Consider the following 11,075-nt stretch of genomic DNA (forward strand, 5'->3'; position numbering starts at 1 on the left):
CCTCAGTCTCTGGTTCTCAGTGTCTCTCTAGCTTTCATTCTCTTTGGCCTGATGCTGGGACAGAAAATGCCCCAATTTTTAAAAAGGTTTCTCATTGCTATTTGAAATATGAATTTAATTTGCTCCCTGACTTTCTATTTGTTTCTAATAACCCTAGTCTCAAGCATGTGGGGTTAACATCAGTATCTTAGGACAGCTATCAAATCTAGGCCTCAAAGGTTGGTGAAAGGAAGAAGATTCTTGGGCAGAAATCAGGGGATAGGTAGAATCCCAGAGAAAAGGCCTGAAGGAAGGTGAAAATCTGGGTGGGGTGACATGACAGGAGAGCTACCACTAGGTTCTGTGGGTGTCAAACCCTACAATTTAAACAAGGACCTGAGTCCAGGAGTGCAAATTTTGCAGAAGTTCAATGAAATTCTGATTCCCTTGGTATTCATGTTGTATTGCGGCGGTAACAAATTACCACAAATTTAGTGGCTTAACATGACACAAATTTGTTATCTTACAGTTCTGGAAGTCAGAAGTCCAAAATGGGTCTCACTGGGCTAAAATCAAGGTGTGAGCAGAGCTGAGTTCCTTCTAAGGGCTCTAGAGGATCCATTCCAACTTCTAGAGGCCACTTGCGTTCCTTGGTGCCTGGCCCCTTTTTCCATCTTCCAAATGCATCCCTCCAACCTCTGCTTCTGTAGTCACATCTCCTTTTTCTCTGACTCCTATGTCACTCCTATAGGACACTTGTGATTATAAAAGTCCCACCTAGGTTATCCAGAATAATCTTTCCATGTAAGATTCTTAATTTAACCACATTTATAAAGTCCTTTTTACCATGTCAGGTAATATATACACAGATTCCAGAGATTAGGACGTGGATATTTTAGGGTGGCCATTGTTCAGCCCACCACATCTTCCCACTCTCATGCATGAGTTTAGGTGGGGGAGATGTAGGAAGGAGCTCTTGTTGGATACTGGCAAGAGCTTGAGGTAGGTGTTGTCTAGCCTTCATTCCAATAATTACCTAACATTTATTGAGTGCTTACTGTGTGCCAGGCACATATTTATTACAAAGTTTAATGTGAGGGTCCTTTGCTGTTGTCTGACTTGTCTTCATCCTCAAGACCAGGGTTAACAGGGTCAGGGACCATTTTCAAAAAGGGGACACAAAAAGGGCACAACATCTTCCACCAGAAGAGTTCCCCTGGTCCGTTACAATAAAAAGGTCAGGAACATATTGTAAGCCCCCTCCCCCCTCAAAAACAAAAGTTAGATATTCCAAATTGCCATAGATAAAACACTTAGAGGAGGGAATAAAGTGAGGGGTAGTCACACTCTAGAACTCAGGTTGAAAGTTAAGCCTCTAGAGTCTTCTATCATGCCAGGAACCTGGTAAATCAGTCAGATGAATGGAATAGCATAGAGACTCCAGAAATATTTTCCATCATCAGTACTCACTGACTAATAAGCAAGAAGCAATAAGGAAGGGGTAATCACTAATAAAAATTGTTAGGACAAATAGGTTACGTATGGAAAAGAAGTAACAGATTCCTATCTCACATTGCACACTGCAATGCATTCCAGAGGGTAAAAGAATCAAATATTTTAAAGCAAAACAAAAAAATCAGAATATCATATTTGTCCTAGTTGTAGGGAGCCAGAATGGACAACTTGTCAGTGCATCTGTCCAGCTTACAATGATTCTTCCTTTTTTGGGGAACTGGCCCCCTACCCCTCAAGCCATAGGAGTGAGTCTTGAGGAGCTATATTTGAGACGTGGTCTCCAAGACAAAGCTGACTGGATAGGTTTGGGCACTGTATTAGCGTCCTAGAGCTTCTGTAACAAAGTACCACAAACTGGGTGGCTTAAAACAACGGAAACTTATTGTCTCACAGTTCTGGAGGCCAGAAGTCCAAAAGCAAGGTGTTGGTAGGGCCACGCACCTTCTGGCTCCTCTAGGGGAGGTTTCTTCCTTGCCTCTTCCGATTTCTGGTAGCCCCAGGTATTCCTTGGTTTATGGCAGCTTAACTGCAACCTCTGCCTCCATCTTCGCATCTATCTTCCCTCTGTGTCTGTCTCAATTTCCTCTTCTTATAAAGACACCAGTCATATTGGAATAAGCGCCCAGTATGACCTCATCCAGTATGACCTCCATGCTCCTCCAGTATGACCTCATCTTAACTAATTACATCTGCAATGACCCTATTTCCAAATAAGGTCACATTCTGAGGTAGTGAGGGTTAGGGCTTCAACATATCTTTTTGGAGAGGGACACAGTTCAACCCATAACATGCACCTAGCCCAAACTGTGCCAGAGTTCCTTCCCTGGGACTTTGGAATTGAGAATGAGATTCTAGTCACAGCCTGAGCTGACTGGTCTGGTGAAGAAAGAGAAGGCAAAGGGAAGCCGAGGCTGAGCCTTCTTACACCTTAAGAACTAAGGAGCAGAGAAAGTCTGTTTACAGAAATAAGAGAATGAAACAGATTGGGGGTGGGGATGGGAAGGCAGACGCAAAAGGAGCAAAGGAAGGATGCTCCTGGTGACAGGTTTCACTATGGTCCTACAACCTTTCTGCAGCTCCCTGGCTGTCCTGCCTTGGGTTCCCTGAGACACTCTGTATGCTTAGGGAAAAATTTGCTTTGTTTGCTTAAGGGAGTTCAACTTCGTTTCTGTTGCTTACAAGCACAGCTGAGAAAAGCTATAATCAGAGTAAGATACTATATTAGTTTTCTATTGCTGCTGTAACAACTTACCACAAACTTAGTGCTTAAAACAACGCAAATTTATTATCCTACAGTTCTGTAAAGCAGAAGTCTGATATGGGTCTCACTGGGCTAAAATCAAGGTGTTGGCTGGGCTGCATTCCCTTCTGGAGGTTCAAAGTGAAAAATCTCTTTCCTTGCCTTTTCCAGCTTCTTGAAGCTCCCTTCTCCCATCTTCAAAGCCAGCAACAGCAGGTCAAGTCCTTCTCATAACACCATTTCTCTGGGCTTCTGCAGCTAAGAAACGTTCGCTGCTTTTAAGGACTCCTGTGACTAGATTGGGCCCACCTGCATAATCCAGGCCAATCTCCCCATCTCAAGGTCCTCAACCTTAATCGTATCCATCTGCAAAGTCCCTTTTGCCATGTGAGGTATTACATTAACAGGTTCTGGGGATTAGGATGTGGACATCTTTAGCACCCGTTATTTTGCCTACCACGGCTGCACAATAGAATGTATCATGACCATTTGTAATAAGATAGATGGCTGAGAGTTTAATGATCTTTCTTTGTACTGTTTCTTTTTCTTATGAAAATGCTTAATTTTATTTGAACAACTCAGTCTGTAGCCTTGACCTCCTGAAGCTCTTTTTGAGGAACACAGGGTCAACTCTGTCTGATCCAAGGAACTTTATTTAGCTGCCTTCTCATAGCTGAAGGTTTAACTATCCCAGAAAGACACTAAATGAGGACATATTCCCAAAAGGCCTGATTGGAGCTGGGAAAGAATGAACAAAATAAGATCAAATGCCTAGTCCCCACTAGAGAATTGCATATATTAAAATGTTATTTCTGGAAAAAGGCAATTGAAATTCCTCTGAACGGAGAGTCTGAGGTAGTTACCTTGATAAAGGTGTTGCTTCTGGCAGAAGGCTGTAAGGGCCAATTTATGTATAGACACAATAAATGAAATGTACATGCACAGGAAGGCAGGTAAACTTATCATTCACTCAACAAAGATAATGTGCCAGATGCCATTCTAGCACTGAGCGTACAGTGGAGAACACAAGTTCCTGCCTTCAAGTCTCCTGGAGAAGACAGATTTATACTAAATATGTTATATTTTATATATTACATATAATGTCAGAGATATAGGCTATGAAGAAAAATAAAGCAGGCTATGAGAGTAGAGAGTGATGGAAGAGGTGCTATTTTGGATAAGGCAGTTTAAAAATGCCTTAAATTAAAAAAAAACAGTTTTGGGGCCGGCCTCGTGGCTTAGCAGTTAAGTGCGCGCGCCCCGCTGCTGGTGGCCCGGGTTCGGAGCCCGAGCACGCACCGACGCACCGCTTCTCCAGCCATGCTGAGGCGGCATCCCACATACAGCAACTAGAAGGATGTGCAGCTATGACATACAACTATCTACTGGGGCTTTGGGGGAAAAAATAAATAAATAAAATTATTAAAAAAAACACCAGTTTTTACAACAAACAAACGCACAGATACAGAGAGCAGATTATCCAAGGGGAGAGATATGGGGGGAGGGGCAAAGAGGTAAAAGGGGACGTTTGTACGGTGATGGATGGAAACTAGACTTTTGGTGGTGAACATGATCTAGTCTATAGAGAAGTTGAAATACAATGATGTACACCTGAAATTTATTTAATGTTATAAACCAACATTACCTCAATAAAAAAATTTATTTTGAAATTATTATAGATTCACAGGAGCTTGCAAAGAAATGTACAGGGAAGCCCCATGCACTTTTCCCTAATTCCTCCAATTTTATGCAATTATAGTACAATATTGAAACCAAGGAATTGACATTAGTGCAATCCATAGATTGCTAATCCATTAGAACTCATTCAGATTTCAGCAGTTATACATGCACTCATTTGGGTATGTGTGCATAGTTCTATGTAATTTTGTCATAGTGTAGCCTTGTGTAATCATCACTACAATCAAGGTACTGAACTGTGTGTATAAATTATGTTGAGTGAAGCTACTACAAAAAAATTCTTAACTGTACCATCATCTCAAGACATGTTGGTGTTACCTCTATAGCCACACCCACCCCTCCCCACCATCACTAGCCCCTGGCAACCACTAATCTGTTCTCCAACTCTATAATCATGTTATTTCATGAATGTTACATAAATGGAATCATGCAGTAGGTATCCCTTTGAGATTGGCTTTTTTCACTCAGAATAATTCCCTTGAGATCCATCCAAGTTATTATGTGTATCAGTAGTTTGTCCCTATTTATTTCTGAGTAGTGTTCCATGGTGTGGATGTACCACAGTTTGTTTAACCATTTGCCCATTAAAAGACATTTGGTTAGTTTCCAGTTTTGAGCTATTACAAATAAAACTGCTATGAACATTCATGGACAAGTTCCTGCATGAAAATAAGTCTTCATTTCTCTTGGCTAAATGCCCAGGAGTGTGATTGCTGGGTTGTAATGGTAAGTGTATGTATGGTTTTTTCAGAAACTAACAAACTATTTCCAGAGGGGCTGTATCATTTTGCGTTCCTCGGCAATGTATAAGTGGTCCAGGTTCTTCACAGCCTTGCCGACGTTTGGTGCTAATCACTGTTTTTCATTTTAGCCATTTTGATAAATGTGTCATGATGGCTCATTGCAGTTTCATTTGCATTTCTCTAATGACTAATGATGTTGAATATCTTTTCATGTATTTATTTGTTACCAATATATTCTCTTTGGTGAAATGTCTGTGCATGTCTTTTGCCCATTTTCTAATTGGATTGTTTGGTTTTTTAGTGCTGAGTTTTGAGAGTTCTTTATATGTATATTCCAGATAGTAGACTTTTGTCAAATATGTGATTTGCAAATATTTTCTCCCAGTCTTTTTTTTCCCTCCCCCCAAAGCCCCAGTAGATAGTTGTACATCATAGTTGCACATCCTTCTAGTTGCTGTATGTGGGATGTGGCCTCAGCATGGCCGGAGAAACGGTGCGTTGGTGCGCGCCCGGGATCCGAACCTGGGTCACCAGCAGCGGAGCGTGTGCACTTAACCGCTAAGCCACGGGACCGGCCCTCCCAGTCTTTAATTTGTCTTTTCATTCTCTTAACAGTGTCTTCTGCAGAGCAAAGTTTTTAATTCTGATGAAGTCCAATTTATCCATTTTTCCTCTTATGGATCATTTTTTTTTGGTGTCAAGTCTCAGAACTCTTTGCCTGGTCATAGGTCCTGAAAATTTTCTCCTATGTTCTTTCCTAGAAGTTTTATAGTTTTACATTTACGTTTAAGTCCATGATTCCTTTTGAGTTAATTTTTGTATAAGGTACGAAGTTTAGGTTGTTTCCCATTTTTGTTTATGGATGTCTAATTGCTCGAGCACCATTTATTGAAACGGTTATCCCTCCTCCATTGAATTTCTTTTGCTACTTTATCAAAAATTAATTGGGCATATTTGTGGACTTATTTCTAAGATCTCTATTCTGTTCCATTGATCAATGTGTCTAGCTTTCCACCAGCATCACACTGTCTTGATTACTATAGCTATATGGTACGCCTTAATATTGAGAAATGATTCCTCCTACGTTATTCTTCTTTTCCAAAAATTGTTTTGGTTAATCTAGGGCATTTCACTTTTCCATATAAATTTTAGAATAAGCTTGTCTGTGTCTACAGAGAAACTTGCTGAGATTTTGATAGGAATTGTGTTAAAACTAGAGGTTTAGGGAATCAAATTAGGGGAAATTGACATCTTTACTATGTTGAATCTTCCATAGTGTGTCTCTCCAAGGATTTAGCTTGTCTTTTATTTCTTTCATCAGCATTTTATACTTTTCATCATACAGATCCTGTGCATATTTTTGTTAGATGTATACTTAAGAATTTCATTTTCTGGAGCAATTTATAAGGCATGCCTTCTTGAGCAGGGATATTTGAACAGAGACCTGAGTGAAGTGAGAACATGAGAGTGAATATGAGTGCAAAGGTCCTGAGGCAGGAGCTTGCTTGGTGTATGTAAAGACCAGCAAGAAGAACAGCATGTCTGAGATGGAGTGAGCTAGAAAAAGAGTAGCAGCAAATGAGATCCAGGAGGTTGCCAGGGGTCGACAGGGCCTTGGTGAAGTCACGATGAGATCTTGGAATTTTACTCCAAGTGTGATGAGATGCCATCAGAGAGTTTTGAGCACAGGAACGAGATGATCTGACTTATATTTTAGAAGGATCACCCTGGCACCTGGTTGGAGAATAGGCTGTAGGAGGGGAAGGGGAAACAGGGAGCTCTGTTAGAAGCTCTTAGAGTGGTCCAGGTGGTAGCTTAGACCAGGCTGGCAGCTGTGGAGGTGATGAGGAATAGTTGGAGTCTAGACATATTTTGAAGGTGTAGCTGACAGGATTTGCTGATGGATTGGGTGTGGGATGTTAGAGAAAGAGAAGAGTCAAGGATGATTCCAAGATTCTTAGCCACTGCAGCTGGGTAAACAATGGTGCCATTTCCTGAGAAGAGGAAAACTATGTTCCTTAGTATAAAAATAGAACTGTCACTACCCAGGAAAGACCTAAAACCTGACATCACAGTGTACAGTCACATACTGCACACACTGGAATGTAGTAAGATTACCCTTTCCCATCCAGCCACATTTCTACAATGCTGGCTACTAGTTGGACTTCCAGGAACTACTGAAATGGCACCAGAGGAAAGATGTTGGAGAAGAAAGAAGGGAAGTGAAGCTAACAGTTATTAAGCACTTAAGGATGCAGATTTCTCATGTTACTTCTTATTAATCCTCATTAGATTCCTTATAGCTAAGTAATAATATGCTTTATTCTTTTTTTAAAATTGCGGTAAAGTATATATAACATAATAGTTATCATTTTAACCATTTGTAATTTTACATTTCAGTGGTGTTAAATATATTTACAATGTTGTGTAACCATCACCATTATCTAGACCCAAAACTTTTTCATCATCCCCAACAAAAACTCTGTACCCATTAAACAATAACTCCCCTTTCCTCCCTTCTCCTAGCCCCTAGTAAACTATATTCTATTTTCTGTCTCTTTAAATTTGCCTATTCTAGGTAGCTCATATAAGTGGAATCATTCAATATTTGTCCTTTTGTGTCTGGCTTATTTCACTAGGCATACTGTTTTCAAGGTCCATCCATATTGTACCATATATCAAAATTTCATTCATTTTTTATGGCTGAATAATATTCCACCGTATGTATATACTATATTTTGTTTATCCATTCATCTGTTGATGGACACTTGGGTTGTTTCTACCTCTTGGCTGTATTGAATAAGTGCTGCTGTGACCATTGGTGTACCAGTATCTGTTTGACTTCCTGCAGTCAGTTCTTTTAGACATATTCTAGGAGTGGAATTGCTGGTCATATGGCAGTTCTATGTTTAGCCTTTTGAGACACCATCAAACTTTTCCACAGCAATTGTACCATTTTACATTCCCACCAGCAATGCACAAGAGTTCCAATTTCTCCACATCCTTGCCAACGCTTATTATTTTTTGGTCTTTGCTTTTTTTTTTTTTTTAATTTGAAGACCTAATTGGCTTTATTAAGTGATTAATGAAACAGGCAGCATCCTATCTAGCAAGTACAGAGATAGTCCCTGGTGGTCTTTTTTTATATAGCCATCCTAGTAATTGTGAGGTGGTAACAAAGAGTCAACTTTGAATGTGTGACCTCAAAATGCCAAAATATTTGATGAGAATGAGCCAGAAATCAAGAAGCCACTTGTAGCAAATCAAGTACTGTAATGCATCGTCAATACAAGATAGCCTCTCATGGCCCTGATGAAAGGACTGTGTTATGACATGTAGATGGGGTTAAGACTCTGGAGGAGCTGGGTGGGCTGAGGCTCAGGCTCAGGAGAGGAGCACTTCTCAGCCTGCCTCCAGGTTGGAGACCAGGAGAGTGTCAGATCACTCTGAGGAGTCTCCAACAGACACGGGCAGTCTTGACATGCCTGCAGGAGGCAATGGATGAGCTTTCTCCAAGACCTTGAATGCTATTCAGGAACCACCAGGAAATTCTCTTCCCTGGTCCCCACTAAACACTTTCCTTCCTCTCTCAAACCTGCTGTCTGGCAGGATTCCTGAATCTCCACTTCCTTTTGTTTCTGGAGAACAGCACAGGCACTTTAAACGTGGAGCCATGGCTATTGTTGGAGCTGCCACTAATGGGAACCTGAACCAGTAGCTGTGGACAGTACTATCAGAATTTTCTTAGTCTGCCTTCCTGCTGCCCTTTGCCTAGGCCAGCCTGATTCCCAGAAAGGAATGCTTAAGCCTGATGAATAGAAGCATATGCGCGTGCGCGCACACGCACATAAACACACACACACAGGGAGTTGAGAAAGTAGAATATCTTCTTCCTCCAGAAGAGAAGAATGTTCTGGCCAGAAGACAACACCTTAGGATCCTCTCAATTCACCCTCTTCTACCTCCAGTGTAAAGATACTACTATATTACAGTGATGTGATTCTTCGTCATACCTCCCAAGAAATCCCAGACAAGGAATGGTAGAGCTTTCATACTTAAAGAATTACTAACATTTTTAGACAGAGAGGTAAAGGGCTGCGTGAGCACATATGTAGGTTCCTCCCTAATCCATGGAATACTGAGAAAATCCCCCAGGGCTTCAAAGCTGTTATAGTAACAACCAGATAGAAAATAAGTGGAGAAAGTTCACAAAGCAAAACGTCTGTGTGGTATCAGGCAACTTTCTCTGTGGCTCAGACTTTGGACATGTTATAATAGCCATTTCATTTATATCACAGAAAAAAATAACTGAAGTAGGTCATAATGTTTTAAATTATTTTTCCAGTGGGAATATTATGCCCTGATGACATAGTCTATTCCCACTTCTTCCATAAATCACCAGCGACTTCTCTCAAAATGATCTCTTGCCTCCTGCCTCTTGCCTTGCATACCGTCGTCACATTGCCTAGTTAATGTTCTTAACGTTTCACTCCTCTGATCAAAAATTTGTAGTTTCCTTATTGCCAATAGAATTAAACCTTAATTCCTCTGTATGTCATTCGAGGTTTCTCACCAATCATTTTCCCTGTTTATCCCCTTCTACGTCCTGCTTGCCAGGCCAGTCATGCTCTGAGCTCTAGTCACAGTTTCCTCTACTTGTAATGCCAGCTCTGCTCCTCTCTACTTTTTTAACTCCTCCTACTCACACTTCATGGATGGATTCAAATCCCACCTCCTCCGGCTCCATCCACACCAAGCTCTCCCTGCTATAAATTCCTATAGCACACTCACTGTACACTTCATTTTGGCAGCTTATTTATTGAGTGAGTAATATGCGTGTCCAACCGCACTAGATGCTTTGTGGATACAGAGAATAGGATAAGGTCCCTGCCCTGGAGGAGAGACTTGGCTGCTTTGTCATGATATATTACTGTTTCTTGAGGGCAAGCCTTGTCTCCACAGTAAAATGTAAGTTCTCAAGTTCTTCAAGGATGTCATGCTTATCATGGTGCTATGGACATCCTAGGATTTCAGAAAGACTTGCTAAATTGAATTGAATCCCCCCACCTTCCCCCCCATGGTTTATGTACTAATTGAGGATAGTAGCTGAAGTCCAAGAGCTAATTTGCTCTTAAATGGCCAAACCTAACAGAACTAGTGCGCTTCAGCTAGGCTGGAGGAGTAAGGATGGGGGTAAGAAAGTAAAAGCCATTTGAGTGTGCTGCCTAATCAGCAACTCCGAATGGTTGCTCAGTGCAAGTCTACTCCCCCGGCTGGACCCCTGGCTATAGGGGTAAGCTGCTACACGGTGGAATCAAGTGGGGTGACTGAAAGCATGACAAGCAAAGGAGTGATGAAAGGCAAAATGAGCAGAGTAGTGAAGGAGAGCAGCAGAAACTTCCTCGGCCAGCATATGAGCAGCAAGGGCCATCAAAGATGGACTGGCTTCCTTTGGACATAACCAAAGACACTCCAGGGCTAGTGGTTGGAAACCACAGTTCAGACTTCACACATTTGAAGCAATAAAGGCTTGATTTTGGCACGTTTGGTTTCCAGACACCTGCTCGCACAGGTAACAGCAGCCAGGGCAGCTGCGTGAGTGACTCTGAGTTCATCTCTTACACAGGTCCCGAGCTGGAAGGATTTGGAGAACGGGAACCCCAAACCCTGGTTCTTCTCCATGGGGCCCCGGGACAAGTTGAAAGATCTAGCGCAAAGCAGAAAAGACTGGCGGGTTGGGGATAAGGGCCGGGATGTAGTAGAGGCTTCCTCTGACTTCAGGCACCCCTTATCTCTCCCACCGTAAACCAGAAGAGTCCACTCCATGCAGACGACGAAGTCGAACGATCCTCAGGCCGATCAAAGTGCCCCACTGAATCTCGCTGCAGCTCCGGGCCGCG

Source organism: Diceros bicornis, chromosome 3, assembly GCF_020826845.1.
Source record: "Diceros bicornis minor isolate mBicDic1 chromosome 3, mDicBic1.mat.cur, whole genome shotgun sequence".
NCBI classification, from domain to species: Eukaryota; Metazoa; Chordata; class Mammalia; order Perissodactyla; family Rhinocerotidae; genus Diceros; species Diceros bicornis.